This window comes from Microtus pennsylvanicus, chromosome 6 (assembly GCF_037038515.1).
Source record: "Microtus pennsylvanicus isolate mMicPen1 chromosome 6, mMicPen1.hap1, whole genome shotgun sequence".
NCBI lineage: Eukaryota > Metazoa > Chordata > Mammalia > Rodentia > Cricetidae > Microtus > Microtus pennsylvanicus.
Genome location: NC_134584.1, coordinates 65,351,506 through 65,369,442, shown reverse-complemented (window position 1 = coordinate 65,369,442; position 17,937 = coordinate 65,351,506). Strand labels below are relative to the sequence as shown.

The window sequence follows — 17,937 nt, the reverse complement described above, 5'->3', positions numbered from 1 at the left end:
TGTCTACACCATTGCCTCGGCTTCTCAGGCATATCTTTTGAAGGATGAAATCCCACTGTGCAGGTATCCAGATCACCAATTCTTTGATTAGTGGATTATGCTTTTATATATAAAACATCATTGTGTAACTCAATATCAGTGTATTTCTTAAATTTTTTCTAACTTTAGTCCTATATTTGAGCTTGTCTATGTGAATTAATGATTACTCAGTCAGTTACGAGAGACAACAAGCTAATAGTTAAAAACTGCAACATACTCAAAGCCATTCTAGGTTTGAACATATCTAAAACAATCGAACTCTTTCTTTTGCAACTTATCTAACATTCATTTGCTGTCTTATATCAAAGAGAGAAAAATCGACTACTACTGACTTCCAGTGACGGCTGAAGTGTCAACACACAGGTACAGCACCTTGCATGAATCCCAAACCTCATTTCAGATCACAGACTAAAGGCGGGGTTGACAAATGGACTGCTCAGAGATAGAAACCATTCTAAAGGTGACACTTTGACTGTTAGTCTTTCTCACGTCAAAAGATATAAAACTAACATTTTTTTGTATTGCTTCTGCCCAAGGAAGACCCTCCAGACAGAATGCTGCCATTAACCTTACTCTGTGTTCTACAGAGCATTTTTAAAAGGAGGTAAAAAACATATCATGGGTGCAAACATGACTGAGGCTAGGAAAAGATTGGAAGAATGTTACCATTATTTCTTTTTAACAATAAGCAGATACTGAAAATTTCATCCACAATATTATTCTGAAATTAGTTTTGTATACAGGGATTTCTGGAGTAAATAGGGCTGACGTACAGCTCATTGTAGTTTTGGATCTGTGTGACTCAAAACTTTACCTACTTTCCTACAATTTAACAACTTAATTTTAAGTAAAAAACTTTATTCTAGAATGATTTTAATTTAGACAGTTGAATTATTCAGTATATTTTATTTATATATTCTTTCACAACATCTGGAACATCCTGTGAATTATATGAAGATACTTTTTCAAAATTGTAAAATATCTACATTTTATTACTTTTCTCATTAACTTTGTATAATCAAGAAGCAAACAAATTAGCAGTTTGTAATAAAATGACAGCGATCAAAATATCACCTCCCAAACTACCAGAAAGTTCATTTCCAAATCTTTTTATTTGTCTAAGGGACAGTTAAAAAAAAAGTTTATCTTTGATATAAATGCACCTCAGGTTGTGCCATTTAAGCACGAGCACAGGATCTTGTACATTTCCGTGTAGCTGAAATAATCACCCGCTGTGCTGACCAGTTGTCAGTGTGGAAAGCTGCAGTAAATATATATATGTCATATAAAGAGAATTGAAAATAGGGAAGACCAACTGAAAAAGCTGACACAGCCCCAAATACTTTTCATGCACAGCCTCACTTAATTCTCGTGATTATCTCAAAGCAATAAAACAATTTATCGAGCTCTCAGAGCTGAACAGTGGTCACAACTGACACTGCTTCTCATCAAGGTTGCATGGTTCCCACTCTGCTGAACTACTTCTTACGCAAGTATCAGTTCACAGTCATTGGTTAGTTAGATGGAAAAGTGGAAGCTGTATCTGAGTAGAATTCTAATGCCATGGAATATATTGACTACTCAGGAAAAGTTACATATCTCTTAAAATCTTTAAAATGATTTTGTTAGTTTAGGTTAGCATACAGAGTAACGAGTTTCATTATTGCATTTCCATGTATAAGTGGTGTTATACTTTGTTGCCATTTGTTCTGGCTTCTGCTGCCTTATGTCTGACTCTGCCTGATTCCCTTCCTCCCCCCCAGACAGTTCCTTGCTTCTGCTTTCTTTGCACATGAATTCCACTATCATCTTGTTCTCTCCCCTAAGATCTTTTTAGCCCCCTCCTGATCTCCTTTCTAGTTTCACAGCACTGCCCACATAACTCTATATAAACACACACACATCTGTAATTTAAAATTTATGTTGTGTTTACAACAGAAAATGTGGTATTTGTCTTTCTGAATCTGAATTATTTTACTTAACATAATAATTTGAACTCAGGTCATCATGTTTGTGTGGTAGGGACTCTACTGATGGACCCATCTCTCAAACCTCTAGACATTTTAAAACGTATTCCATAAACACATTGATGTTTTCACTAATTTTTAATATGTCAATATTGTTGTGCTTTCCTGTGGCTTTAAGGGACAAGCCACGCCCACTTTCATTACCTCTGACCTGCCCACCACCATCTTGGGCCCTTCCTTTTCTGCTTCCTTGATGTGCGTGCTTTTAATTATAAGGAAGACCTGGGAATGTTATGGTTTTGGTCCCTTTAAGAGACAAGCCACACCCATTCCCCTCCCCATCCACTGAGGCAGGCTGATCTTCAGCTTCCAGCCTGAGCTCGCTCTCTTTTCCATCTTCCTCTCGGAGAGGCAGCTTCGCTTCTGCCTCTCTCCCCACTTCTCTGCTTCCCCCCTTCTCTGTCTCTTTCTCCTCTTCTCTCTCTCTCTCTCTCTCTCTCTCTCTCTCTCTCTCTCTCTCTCTCTCCCTCTCCCTCTCCCTCTCCCTCTCCCTCTCCCTCTCCCTCTCTCTCTCTGTCCCCCCTTCCCTTCACCCTTCCTCCTCCATAATCCCCTGAATAAACATTCAGCCTCACCCTGCATGTCCTGTCTATCCATGTTTCTGTCTTCTGCCCGCCTGCCATGTGTCCCCCTGCCTGGGACCAGCCATTGCTCTGGGACCAGCAGCCATCTCTGCCTGGGGCCCACTGCCTGCTGCCACATGGCCCGCCACCATTGCTCTGAGACCAGCAGCCATCTCTGCCTGGGACTGGCTGCTCCCAGGGCCCGCTGCCTGCCACCACATGGGCCGCCACCACCATTTGGGACCTACAGCATTTCTGCTGCCTACTGCCGCGGGGATCTTGTAGCATTTTTAAAAAAGAACAACAAATATTACTTTAAAATTCACTTTTTTTTGAGAAAGAGGGTTTCCTTGTGTGATCCTAGATCTCCTTGGAACTCACTATGCAGTCCAGTTTGACTTAGATTTTCACAGAAATTCTAGTCAGGCAGTGGTGGCACACTCCTTTAATCCCAACACTTGGAAGGGCAGAGGCAGATGGATCTTTGTGAGTTTATTACCTTGGTCTACAAAGTGAATTCTACGACAGTCAGGGACACAGAGAAATGCTGTATTGAAAAGAAAATGAACTCACAGGAATCCCAAGTGTGGGAATTGACTTTAAGGCATTTACCCTCACAGTCAGTTAAAAATTTATATTTCTGTGTTTCAGGGTTTTTGTTTCATTGTGATTTTTCATTCTTTTTTTTTTCCTTAAATTAAATCACTGCTTGGCCAATTAGTTCTAGCTTTTTATTGGCACTTACATTAATTTAATCAATTATTATTAATCTGTGTATTGCCACGTGGCAGTGGCTTATCAGCAAAGTTTCAGCATGTCTGACTCTGGCGGTGGCTCTATAGCATTCCTTAAGTGTCTTTCAGCCATTTTACATTCCTTTGTTGAGAGTTCTCTGTTTAGGTCTGGACTCCATTTTTTTTTTATTGGATTAATGTTTTTTTCCGGGCAGTGGTGGCACATGCGTTTAATCCCAGCACTCGGGAGGCAGAGGCAGGCAGATCTCTGTGAGTTTGAGGTCAGCCTGGTCTACAAGAGCTAGTTCCAGGACAGGCTCCAAAGCTACAGAGAAACCCTGTTTCGAAAATAAAAAAAAGTAAGATTTTCATTCATTTCTATAAATTTATAATATTTTATTAGTTATTAATAATTAAATAAATATAATACTTAATAATAATTTGTTATTATTTTTAGACATGAGTGAATTTATGAGGCTAAATACCTAGTGAAGCAAGGAATTTTTATGAAATGAAATCATTCAGGAGCTGAATTATCTGTAAATTTGTACATATGCTTGGCAATTATGGTATCTTGTTTGCTTTGTATTCTTTTTATTGACGGTCTTTGAAATATAAAAAATTTGGGAGGTTTTATAGTTAACTCAGTAATAACAATAAACTAAATCATTGTAGGTAGACTTAAATTCAATAAAAATTCCATAAGGGTTGCGACAGGAATTTTGTGTGCAATTGTGTATTTAGCTATTACAATATTTGAAGAATTCCTCTACAAATTTTAGGAGCAAAATTTCAGCATAGTTTCAGCTGTATGTTGATGAGGGTTATATAACTCAGTAGTTTGTTACTTACATCGGGTCCTGGTAACTGGCATTGGACAAAGCTCCCAGATGTTGCAATTCTTTTTCTACTAGTAGTATTGAGAGAACTTCTAATTCCATCATTTGACTCTAAAATCCATCAGCAGAATCTCTCCACACTCTGGGCACCCTGAGAATAGATTAGCCTACGACTATGATCTCATGGAGAAAGGGTGGAGAGCTGTGTTTGCTTTCTGTGAAGTTTCATGAACACACAACTAGAGCTATAGAGGGATCTTGGTTCTTTGGGAAAGTGGTTACAGGATTCATAACTTCTTTTCCATAAAATGCTATACTTTTTTCAACCTATGCAATCCTCCCATATACATTAGTCATCTCTAGTCCATTATAATACACAATATATTGTGGGTGATATATAAATAGCTGTTGCTCTGTATTATTTAAGGAATAACTGACTATTTCCAAAGCTTAGGGTCAGTATTAAGTGAACAACACAATGGGCTGACAGTCATAGATTATATCCATTATGGTCAATTTAGTGCAAACAATACTGGAAGAATCTGGAAGAGAGGATACACTATCTCAAGCTCTTTAGAGTTAGTTATACACTATCTTTGTTACAGTCAGGATTAAATAGAGTATAAGGTACGATTTGTTTTGTTTTTGTTTTTTTTGAGAATGAACTCAAATTTCTTTTGGCATATAAAGAACTTTATAATATCAGCTCAGTTTGGGGTGTTTTGAAGAGTTCAAAAGGAAGAGAACAGATTAAATAACTCGGGGATACATTGGCACAATTATAAGGACTAATTTTTTCGTGGAATGTTCTGAATACAGCAATCCTAACATTTCTGCTTTTGAATCAAGGTCCAGGAGACTGTGGTGGCTAATGCAACTGTGGAGATAGTCTCATGAGCACTTTCTCAAAAGTCTTTTCATGGGTGAAAGTAGACGATTTAGCATTTTCAGAAAAAGACAAACATTTGTTAGTAATTCTTTTATTAGAAGAAAAATTCGTTTACTAAATACTATTTTTAAATACTTGTATTGAATTTACAATTGATTCTACAAAATTAGGCTCTCAAAAAATGCTTATCTTTGACTAGGCAGTGTTGGCACACACCTTTAATCCCAGCACTCAAGATGTAGGGGCAGGTGGAGATTTGTGAGTTCAAGGCCAGCCTGGATTACAGAGCAAGTTTCAGTACAGTAACGACTGTACAGAGAAGAAAAACCCCGACTTAAACAAAAAACAAAAAAAAAAAAGAAAGAAAGAAAAGAAAAAAGGAAAACGCCCATCTTCAGTCATCCCTTTCATTATTAATATTTTTTTAACTGAAAAAATGCAATGTATGTTACAGACAACCTATCCCTATCATATCTGATTTATTTCCTAGAAAATTTGCTTTCTTATCCTGGGGAGATTTCAGGTCACAAGTTTTTAAATTGATACTGAAGAACTAACTGATAAATATAAATCACTTAGGTCAAATTTGATTATTTTCTGAGTTCATCTCACGATTTGGTCCAAATGGAAGTGCTAATTTTCCAACCTATACTTTAGGGTACTTTAAATTTCTTTCCTCACAGAAATAACTTTAGACCTTTAAATTTGTAATGACATTTTTCACACGTTTATTTTTAAAGAAAATAATTTCTCATTTCTTCATGCCAATGAACTAAATAAGATCTGTAATTAAAATCAAATCTAAAAAAAGAGTAGATTTCAAAGGAAATATTTATTTCCCCAAAACAAAAACAGTACTGAGATACTGACAAATATCTGATCCTTAAGATATATCCCTGATTCTCCCAACCTGACCTGCGGTGACGCAAGGAACCTGTAGGAGACAGGGAGTGATGTCAAGTTTGTTTTATTGAAGGTGAATTAACAAGGCCTGAAGAGAAAGCCGAGCTCTGAGGGCTCGGCCAAGGCTTTTGCATGAAGAAGCAGCAAGGAAAATATGAGATGCATAAAGACTCTGCACAGAAGCTTTAGAGCTTTGATAAAATATAAAATGTCTTTAACCCCTTGCTGTTCTTGCAAACGCCTGCAATTCAAGAATTTTATTATTCTGGGGCTAACGTATTTTAAACCTCAATAACTGAATGTTTCCTTTGGGATACCTTCAGGCAAACTGTATATTGATTTTCTCAGAATGCACTGTATTTTTCATTAGTACCAAGGTTTGGTGGATATCTAGTCATTTGTTCACAAAATTCCTCTGAAAATTAAAATGGACTACTCTATTTTGGCTGCAGAGCCTTCGGTGCATGGGTGGGTTTTTCCTTCCTCCACACAACACTACCAGAGCATCCTATTGAACAGTCATGGGTGGGTTTTCCTTCCTCCACACAACACTACCAGAGCATCCTATTGAACAGTCATGGGTGGGTTTTCCTTCCTCCACACAACAACAGAGCATCCTATTGAACAGTCATGGGTGGGGTTTCCTTCCTCCACACAACAACAGAGCATCCTATTGAACAGTCATGGGTGGGGTTTCCTTCCTCCACACACTACCAGAGCATCCTATTAAACAGTCATCTTGTTCAGATCATGTCACACCAAGTCATGATCTTAACTTGGTCCACCATTTCCCTCTAAACACTATTCCTTTTTAGCCATTTGATTTTCATGACTTATTGGCTGTAGTCAAGACTAAGAATGCTTTTCTGACCTTCCTCTGACCTTTAAGCTATAACGTTACACATATAATATATGATACAAACAAAAATAAGATCTCTATTTAAACCTTCATTTGAATTACCTAGGAAAGTTAGGTTATCAAAAAATAAAAAGCAATCACACTGCCTCTGTTCTGCATTTACTGTTTCATACTTTCGAAGATGATAGATAACTGATTCTCATAGTTGAAAGAAATCCCTACATGATTTTGTTGTGATTCCAGTCTCATCCTTTATGAACTACTTCTAGTTGAGGAGAGCTCCACTTTCCCTTCCAGTGTTCACTGCTCAGCGGGCAGGGTACATAGGCAAGAGGCCCTGTTGTCCAGGAATCTTACATATTATTTATTGCATGGTATTGAGACAGTTTATATTCTGTGAGCCACCTTCTTCCTCCCCAACAAAGAAACAATTTGACGTATTTAAATCATTCCTCATGTGGTTTGTTATTCATATTTTATTCTCCCAACAACCTTCCACATAAGTGGATAGGTGTGCATCAGCGTTATAAACAAGAATCTGCCAAAGTTTTCAATAATTTTAGAAGACTTTAGGAAAATTCCCTGGAAATGTCAAGCACTTATTATGATGTGGTGGTTTAAATAGGAATGGCCTCCATAAGCTCATATATTTGAATGCCTGGTCATTAGGGACTGGAACTACTTGACAGGGATTAGGAGGTGTGGCCTTGTGTACTGCTGCAGATGGCCTTTGGGGTTTTCAAATGCTCAAGCTAGACCTAGTAATCGCTATCTTCCTGCTGCCTGCCAGTCTGGATGTACAACTCTGAGCTACCTCTCCAGCACCATGTCTGCCTGCTTGCTACCATGCTTACTGATGTTATGGACTATGATAATGGACTAAGCCTCTGAAACTGTAAACCAGTCCCAATTAAATACTTTCCTTTAAGAGTTGCCACGATCATGATATCTCCTCACAGCAATAGAACGTTGACTAAGACAGATTTCAGAGTGCTAATCTGAAGGACTGAGGTAGGAGTCATTTTAAACACACACTGTGCCACATTTCCTGTTTGTGTCCTTAAGGATTTTGAATTCCTTCTTTGAGCAGACAACTTTTCTAATTATGGAAGAGTCAAACGTGAGTATTACTGGAATCACACTTCCAGTTACAGAACATACGTCTTCTTAAGGAAGAAGGTGAGAGTAGTTGAAACAAATGGCACCAACAAAATGAATGTGAATTCAGGCAGTTGGTTAAGATTCAATTTAATTGTTGTTCAATCATTTAGATGCCCCTATATGTTGATGTTTCTTTTTCCACAATTGTAAAAAATTGTATGATAATATTTTAACAGTCGCTGTATAAAAAAATTCTCTAAATATTTCAATTAATTTTCTTCAGAGAAATTCCTAAAAGGAGAAATAAAATACAAATCTTGTATCAGTTAGAGATAATTTCATCTGTAAGAAGCAATAACCCTTAACTAAAAACATCTTTGACCATCTTCAATTACAATCAAATAGTAATTATTTTATGAATTGTTTGAAATATTAATGATAAAATTTATAGTATCAGAAAAGGAAAAACAGTGTTAGAATTTAGAACTGTTTTCACTCACTGAGGTGGCAGAATGATGACTCTTTGTCCTCCTGGGGACTTCTCATTCTCAGTGTCTCCCATTTGCTGTTAGGCTGTGTCCTCATTGGTTGCAATGTTACTTTTTCTGAGCATCTATGCCATTATCTAGGTCACCAGAGGCAGTGAGTTCTCATATTAATCAGTTTAAAAATTATTATCATCATTATTTAATATTATTGTTACATAAGACCTACTCTTTCAACAATGTTCAAGCATAGAGTACATTAATGTTAGCTATGGTCATCATTGTATCAAGTGTGTTTCCATCTTGAGTAAGTTGGTACCATTTGAAATTTTTTTTCTACTTCATTATCTCTGCATATTCCTTAGGTTGGATTTTTTTGTATTTCTAAAATTATATGGCTCATATTTTTTCTCTAGATCTCTTTAAACTGTAAACAGGCAAATCAAATTTGCATTTTGTTTTTTCCCCAATTTTGCCATTAATATGTTAATTTAACACCACGTCATCCCACAATGGCAACAGAAGCAGGGCTGTATTTTTGTCAAAATAGAAGATAACTTTTAGAAGTCTAGCGATACCAAGTTTGACTATCCACTATGAAACAAACAGTTTCAGAAGCTAGAAGGTGTATTGGTGAAAAAAAAAAACAATTTTATTCTAGTGAAGAGACAATGTAAATGGATGGTATATAAGGTCAGTCAATTATATAAACAAAAATGGAATTGAGTTATGGGATAGAGTGATGGACAGTGCTGTTTTATAAGAAATGCTCAGAGAAGTCTCATAGTAGGTGACTTTTTATAGGGATCTGAAAAGGGCAGGCAGCTAACTACACAGAGAATGCCTGGAAATGCTTGGTGAGCTGGAAAAACAGCAGGGAACTGGCATGTCTGCACACACTGAGTAAGGCCAGAATGAGGAGGGAGGGGAGGACGCACCACATTCCCTTCTCAGCTTGGACAGGGCTTTGCCGGTCCCTTTTCTGTTCTTTTTCTTCCCCGTTCTTGTAGACCCGGTACTCCAGTGAAAAATTTTGTTTTCATTCTCCTGATAATGACTGTAGGTATTCTTCCCTCCCTCCCTCCCTCCCTCCCTCCCTCCCTCCCTCCCTCTCTCCCTCCCTCCCTCCCTCCCTCTCTCCCTCCCTCTCTCCCTCCCTCTCTCCCTCTGTCTATCTCTCTCTTTCTTCGTTTTATTTTTTTCTTTTGTTGCTTGGTGTTGCGTTTGACTCTGGGACCTAATATTTCTGAGATAAGCAATCTATCACTGGACCAAATTCCAACATTTAAACTTCATTTCTGAAGAAAAATTTGACTAAGTATAGACTCCTGAATTGATGGCTTTTATTTCGTATATTAAAAAGAACACCGTACCACTTCACTTTGACTTCTGCAATTCCCGATGAATAAATTCTCTGTCATTGCAACAGCAGGGAACTATTTTTTTCTTCTGCTTTGGGTACTATGTATTTTTCCTCCAGTCATTATTGGGATCGTAGCTTTTAGTCTGTAACAATTTGATTATCCTGTGCTTGAGGTTACATTTCCTTGACTTTATCTTGTTAGGGCTTTGCTCAGGTTTTTGAATTTGTTGGTTTTTGTGTTATATTTGGGGAAGTTTTAATCTATATATGTGTGTGGACACATGCCCATGCATACACACAGACACACACAGAAACACACAAACATGCACACACAGAGACACACACAAATATGCACATACACTCATGTGCACACACACACACAAATACACACACACACCACATGCACACACACACATAGGGTCTTACATTTTCCCCTCTCAAGAACACAAATGACACAAATATTCTTTTATCATTTTTTTTCTTGTAGGTCTCTGAGCTCTGTTCGTTTTTCAATGTATTTTATCTCTGTTGTTGAAATTGGATAATTTCAGTCCAGTGCTTAGATGTGGGTCTCTGTCTCTATTTTTTTCTGTCGCCATATGAAGGTTCTATGGTGATATTTAAGATAGTCATCAATCTGACTATGGGACAAGGCCAGTTCAGGCACCCTCTCCTCCACTGCCCAAGGTCCTAGCTTGGGTCATCCCCGTGGACTCCTGGGAACCTCTCTAGAGCCAAGCCTCTTGCCAACCCCAAAATGGTTCCCTCAATTAAGATATCTCCTTCCCTGATCCCATATCCGTTATTCCTCCACCTCATCCATCTCACTTCCCCAAGCCCTCCCCAACCCTCCCCTTATCCCTTCTCTCTCCCCCTCTCCCCTTTCCCCACCCCCACCTCCCATGCCCCCAACTTTTGCCTGGCAATCTTGTCTGCTTCTGATTTCCAGGAGGATCAGTATATGTTTTTCTTTGGGTTCACCTTATTATTTAGCTTCTCTAGCTTGCGAACTATGGGCTTAATGTCCTTTGTTTATGGCTAGAATCCACTGATGAGAGTACATACCATATTCATCTTTTTGGGTCTGGGTTATCTCACTCAGGATACTACTTCCATCTACTTCCATCCATTTTCATGCAAAATTCAAGATGTCATTGTTTTTTTTTACCACCAAGTACAACTCTAATGTGTAGATGTGCCTCACTTTCTTTAGCCATTCTTCCGTTGAGGGGTGTCTAGGTTGTTTCCAGGTTCTGGCTATTACAAATAATGTAGCTATGAATATAGTTGAACAAGTGCTTTTGTAGTATGATTGGGCATCTCTTGGGTATATTCCCAAGAGTTGTATTGCTGGATCCTGAGGTAGGTTGCTCCCAAGGTCCAGTTGAAGAGCAGAAGGAGGGAGAAGATAAGCAAGGAGGTCAGGACCGTGAGGGGTTGGTCCACCCATTGAGACAGTTGCCTGAGCTAATGGGAGCTCACCAACTACAGCTGGACTGGGACTGAAGGAGCATGGAAACAAATTGGACCCTCGGAATGTGGCAGACAATTGTGTTAGACTGAGGGGCCAATGATAATGGCACTGGGATTTGTCTCTACTGCAGGTACTGGCTTTTTGGGATGCCATTCTATTTGAATGCATAGTTTCCTAAGCCTGGATGGAGTGGGGAGGGCTTTGGACTTCCCACAGGGCAGGGCACCCTGCCCTCTTTTAGGACTGGAGGGGGTGGGAGGAGGAGAAGAAGAAGTAGAAATTTTGATTGGTATTATTTATAAAGTAATAAAAATAAAATAAAAGGAAATACCTATTTCCCAATTTAAATAAAAAAAAGAAATTGGATAATTTCTATTTTTGTATCTCCAAATGCACTGGCCCCTTCCCCATTTTTTTTACATTGACTTATTTTCTAATAAAATTATTAACTACTTTTAGTTAGCAGGTGGAGTAATGGGTTTTACTATGGTATTTCTATGTATTTGTGTGTGTACAAAATTCACCATACTCTCTTCTTGCTCATCCCATCTCTGCCTTCTTTCAATATGTTTCCCTCCTGTGCTGGTTTTTTTCTTCCTTTCAAACAGTCCTTCTTCCTGCCTCATGTCACATCTTTTCCGTTACCCTTTCTCGTTCCTCTCTCCACTCCCTGTAGACCTAACTCTTCAATCCCTCTTATCATCTTCCCATCTTTTAATTATTTTTTAAGTTAGCACATTAGCTGAGCTCACATACATGTATCTTCACACTTGTCTTATATTCCCCTCCTTCTGATGGACATCCCCTGAAGTACACTGACTTTTTAACTCTTTCATCTCCAGACTACTCATGAGTCTATCCATTTTTAATCTCATTAATTACAGTTTTCCGATCTAAAACCTCCGTTTGATTTTTTTTTTTGTTTTCTATCTCTTTGCTAAGCCTCTTACTTCTTTGGTTGAAGAGAATTTACAGTTTTATAGTAATATTTTATTGTGGCTACTTTACATTTGTTACAGAGAATTCTAACACATGGGACCTCTAAATAAAGTTGTTTTATCTGTTTTCCTTACTCAAGTTGAGATTTTTCATGATTTTGCTACAATGAATAATTTTATATTTCATCCTGAGCATTTGAGTACTAAATATAGCACTCTGTTTTCTATTTAAACCTTTTATTTAGTGAAGATTCAGCAGTTAAATTAAAAATGTGCATTCTAGCATAGCTCTGTAGGCCATGGCTCAAATGTTAGTTTGGTTCTCAAAGTCTTCACAGTGTTGTTCTAGCTTAGTCCAAGTTTTTGCTTTCCAGAGAACAGAGCAGTTATAAAAAGTATTCCAAATTCATTTAAATTTCTACTTTCTGCAGTGTTCATCCTGAAGGTATGCATAGACTGCCAGCCACAGCACATATAGCTCATCTCATAGGCCCAGGACAGCTCCACTCCACACTTGCTCCTGTCCTTGGTAGTCATCCCATGATCCTTTTATTTTTAATACCTTGGAGTCTCTATTGCAACTGAAGTTGCACCTTTACCAGTGGTTTACTGGCCTTTTTGCAGGGACTCAAGCCTTGCCAGTCTTTCTTCTTTCTATCACCTCTTCATTCTTGCAGCTTTCATGCTTCCAAGGCCACTACTATGTAGGGTCCTCTTAAGCATTGCCATGTTCAGTTGCAAGCTTGAGATACAGTCTTGCCCTCAACTCCATACACCAACCATCACTAGGCCACATCTTCTGTGTCCTGACTCAGAGGGAACACCTCCATGAAGATTTTGTTTCAATGATGCTGGTCTCTTACTAATCACAACTGATTTTTCAGCCCCAGATAACTAGCATCAGTCTCCCCTGTATGTAAAGCAAAGGATCTCTTAGGGGTGTTCTTCAGCCTCAACTGACCTGAAATGATACATTCTTTTTTTTCCCCACATGCACTGGAAACATTTTTATTGACAATTTAGGACAGTTACACACAGACAACAACAAAGAAAAGACAATGAAGGGTAGACAATGCACCACAGGGCTAATATTCTTCACCCTCATCATCTCCTTCAGCACTATCGGCCCCAACCTCTTCATAATCCTTCTCCAGGGCAGCCATGTCTTCACGGGCTTCAGAGAACTCCCCCTCCTCCATACCCTCACCCACATACCAGTGCACAAAGGCACGCTTGGCATACATCACATCAAACTTGTGATCTAGGCGGGCCCAGGCCTCAGCGATGGCTGTGGTGTTGCTCAGCATGCACACAGCTCTCTGGACCTTGGCCAGGTCTCTACCAGGTACCACAGTGGGAGGCTGATAATTAACGCCAACCTTGAAGCTAGTGAGGCACCAGTCCACAAACTGGATGGTATGCTTGGTCTTGATGGTGGCAATGGCAGCATTGACATCTTTGGGAACCACATCACCATGGTACAGCAGGCAGCAAGCCATGTATTTACTGTGGCGAGGGTCACATTTCACCATCTGATTGGCTGGCTCGAAGCAGGCATTGGTGATCTCTGCTACTGTAAGCTGCTCATGGTAGGCTTTCTCAGCAGAGATGACAGGGGCATATGTGGCCAGAGGGAAGTGGATGCGAGGGTAGGGCACCAGGTTGGTCTGGAATTCTGTCAGGTCGACATTCAGGGCTCCATCAAATCTGAGGGAAGCAGTGATGGAGGACACAATCTGGCTAATGAGGCAGTTAAGGTTAGTGTAGGTGGGGCGTTCAATGTTGAGGTTCCTACGACAGATGTCATAGATGGCCTCGTTGTCCACCATGAAGGCACAATCAGAGTGCTCCAGGGTGGTGTGGTGGTGAGGATGGAGTTGTAGGGCTCAACCACAGCGGTGGAAACCTGGGGGGCTGGGTAGATGGAGAACTCCAGCTTGGACTTCTTCCCATAATCAACAGAGAGCCTCTCCATCAGCAGGGAGGTGAACCCAGAGCCAGTTCCCCCGCCAAAGCTGTGGAAGACCAAGAAGCCCTGAAGACCTGTGCACTGGTCAGCCAGCTTGCGAATTCTGTCCAAGACAAGGTCAATGATCTCCTTGCCAATGGTGTAGTGACCACGGGCATAGTTATTGGCAGCATCTTCCTTGCCTGTGATGAGCTGCTCAGGGTGGAAGAGCTGGCGGTAGGTACCAGTGCGAACTTCATCAATAACCGTGGGCTCCAGGTCTACGAACACTGCCCGGGGCACGTGCTTGCCAGCGCCTGTCTCACTGAAGAAGGTGTTGAAGGAGTCGTCTCCTTCCCCAATGGTCTTGTCACTTGGCATCTGGCCATCAGGCTGGATGCCAATGTTCCAAGCAGTAGAGTTCCCAGCAGGCATTGCCGATCTGGACACCAGCCTGGCCAACGTGGATGGAGATGCACTCACGCATATGTAGTCCTTGAAGTGATCCGCGAAAACTGAGTCGGAGAGGGTGATTAGGACCTCCCTCTAGCAGACTACCAAGGAGTCCAGGGGAACAGCAGTCAATGATACATTCTTAATTAAAATATATCATTTGATCAGTCCTGTTAGTATTTGCTTCCCACAAAATCTTCATAAGACAGGCCTCTACCATCTAATTTCTCCAATACTTATATGTCCCCCCTGAACAGTCTATTAAGAATTGAGCTGTCAATGACTTTTCTAGTTCAACATTCCAAATACTTCAAAATCCTCCCGAAAACAAGATGACCAGGCTTGTCACATCTATAGCCTGTTCTCTACTACCAATTTCTGTTTCAATTTGCTTATCTGTTACGATAATAAAGTGCTGACCAAAAATAAGTTAGGGGAGGAAAACATTTATTTGGCTTATACTTCCATGCGACAGTCCTTCATTAAAGGAAGTTAGGGCAGGAATTCAAGGCAGTAACCTGGAGACCTTGGAGGCATGTTATTTACAGGCTTCCTCTCCATGGCTTTTTCAGCTAGCTTCTTGTACAACTTAGGACCACCTCCCCACCAGATGTGGCATTGATTACATTAGGCTATGCATTCTCAATATTTAATGAGAATAAAACATTTCACAGATAGAATGAGTCTTGCTAACATTCTGCTATACTCACTGATCAGTGCCTTATTAAGCCATCATCAGAAAAGCTTTCTTCTGCAGCAGATGGGAACAAATCCAGAGCCCCACAGACAAATGTTATGCAGAGTATGAGAGAGACCTTGTAACAATTAGTCTTAATTGGAATGTCTTCATGAAAACCTTGCACTCAGGGCTCAGGGCATTTCTCCAAAGAGGAAGCAAATAAAGTGAAAGAGCTAGAGGTGATGGAAGACACCAAGGAAAGAAGGCTTTCTGAAGCCGCATGCTCTAAGATCATATGAACTCACAGAGACTGAGGCAGCAAGTACAGGGCCAGCATGGGTCTGCACTAGGTCCTCTCAGTATGGACTATAGCTTCCAGGTGAGTGTTTTTATCGTGTTCCTGAGTGTGTGAATGAGTGAGTGTAGTGGCATTTCAACTGTATTTTAATAAATAGACTACCTAAAGGTTTGAGAGTAAAACACTGGTCAGCCTCACAGACCAGGTTATGGTAACACACACCTTTAATCCCAGTAGCCACACTAGTTGCCACAAAAACCAGGCTGTGCATGCCTTTAATCACATTAGTGCACGCCTTTAATCCCAGCCCTAGAGAGGATTATAAAATGGGAGGAAACAGCTCTCAACACACAGTCTCATTCTGAGATTCCTAGAGACAGGATCAGCATTTTGGTCTGAATTCAAGGGAAGAGCCAGTGGCTGACTGTTTTACTTTCCAGATCTTCAGGTTGAACCTCAATTTCTGACCCTGAGTTTTTATTAATTGTACTTCAAGAGGATCTCTGTTTCTTGTGACTTCTCTTGGGCTCCTTTTCTTATGTTTGTTTGTCTCGTCGGACTCTGATGTGATAGTTTTTGTTTGATCTCATATTCTAGGTTTTAATATATTTTATTATCTCTTTGAAACCTGTTTTTTCTTTTTACTTTTTTTTGCCTGTTTTTTTTTTTCCCTAACGAGAGACGGGGAGTGGATCTGGATGAGAGGGGATGTAGGGAGGAACTGGATGGGAGAGAAGGAGGGGAAATCTTAATTAGGATATATTACGTGGAAAAGAATCTATTTTGGCACATGACTTTAATCCCAGCACTCAGGAGGCAGAGGCAGGTGGATCTCTGTGAGTTCGAGGCCAGCCTGGACTACAAGAGCTAGTTCCAGGACAGGCTTTAAAGCTACAGAGAAACCCTCTCTCGAAAAACCAAAAACCAAAACCAAACCCCAAAAACAAACAAAAAGAATCTATTTTCAATAAAAAGAAAAAGAAAATACCCTGCAGTCTTGAAGGATAGTCTGATGGAAATGATTTCCGAGCTGAGGTTTCCTCCTCTTAGTGTCTCCAAGTTGTGTGAAGTAGGTAAAAGCTAAACAGTGTATCGTTGAAAGTAACAAGGTTTATGGCTTCCTAAACTCACCCAAACTAAAATTTGATGTAGTTCATCTTTGCCTTGACTTAAAACACATTTCTTCCTTGTTTTCTTGACATCATTTGCTTTCTTGTGTTTTCCTGACCTATAAGTCTGTCCTTTCTTAGTTTTATTGGCAAATGAACTATTGGCAGAGAACTATTGGAACTTTATAAAATAAAACCAATGAACAATCATCAGAACTCAGTTTGAGAGCACTCACTCTAATAAGATTCAGGATAATAGCAAGACAATAATAATTGTATCAGATTCAAACAAAGTAGCCTAAACAAATAACTAAGGTACTTATGTTATGATAGAAGCCCCTCTGGCCCGTGGATCCTTTCCAGGGCTATTAGCAAGCTAGACCATGTGAGGGCTGATATACAGAAGAGCTTTATCTACACTCAGAAAAAAGCTACTGTGGCAAAATTCCCCTTAGAGAAAAACACCGTCAATAAATTTGGAAGAAATAAGAAAATGTCAACATTTCAGAATCTATAATGACACGATGGACTTAGGAAATGATAATAGATGGTGACTAAAAAATTAAGTCAACAATGACTAACTCCATATATCCAGCACTAAAAGACACTCACCAGATAAAGTGTGGCTTCCGACAGCCCCTAGCCATGTGGTAGCCATGGACTGTCTGAAATGTTAAATTCTTTAATGCTACACTGTGCATCTTAAAGACAAATAAAAGAAAGTAAAATATATCATTGTTGTTTGGAAATACTGATTAATATTGAAATGTTAAAATTTGGACATATTTAGATACACAAAATATTAAACCAAATTTTCCCCTATTATTATTATATCTTTTTTACTTTTAGGAAGTGTAGGTTGTGTAAAATTATGTGTATATGCTTGTACTATACTTCTGATTGTTCATGAATGAATGAATCTTCATTGGCCAGAACATCGTTTCAAACTCTGGCTGCATCAAATAGTTCTGTGCTGAGTAAATGAATAAAATTGCTAACACATAAAAGAGTTGAATCATTTACATGATTTCATGTACTGAGAAACCAGATCTAAGTGAGGCAGTACCATGGTGAGTGAGAGAGGTGGAAATCATGGGGATTACAAAAAGGGTTTAAGGGAAAGCATGGGAACACATGCCTTCTGCTATCCGAAGTGTTGATCATTCATAATGTGATTTAAATATGTACAAAAAAATCCACTCAAATTAATGCTTTTTCTGGGCTCATCTTTTCTCT

General features: G+C 39.4%; 1 pseudogene; it reads right to left on the bottom strand.

The window, feature by feature from the left end:
• Positions 1-13,200: 13,200 nt before the first annotated feature.
• On the bottom strand, positions 13,201-14,735 carry LOC142852046 (tubulin alpha-1C chain pseudogene; annotated as a pseudogene).
• Between the last annotated feature and the right edge of the window lie 3,202 nt (positions 14,736-17,937).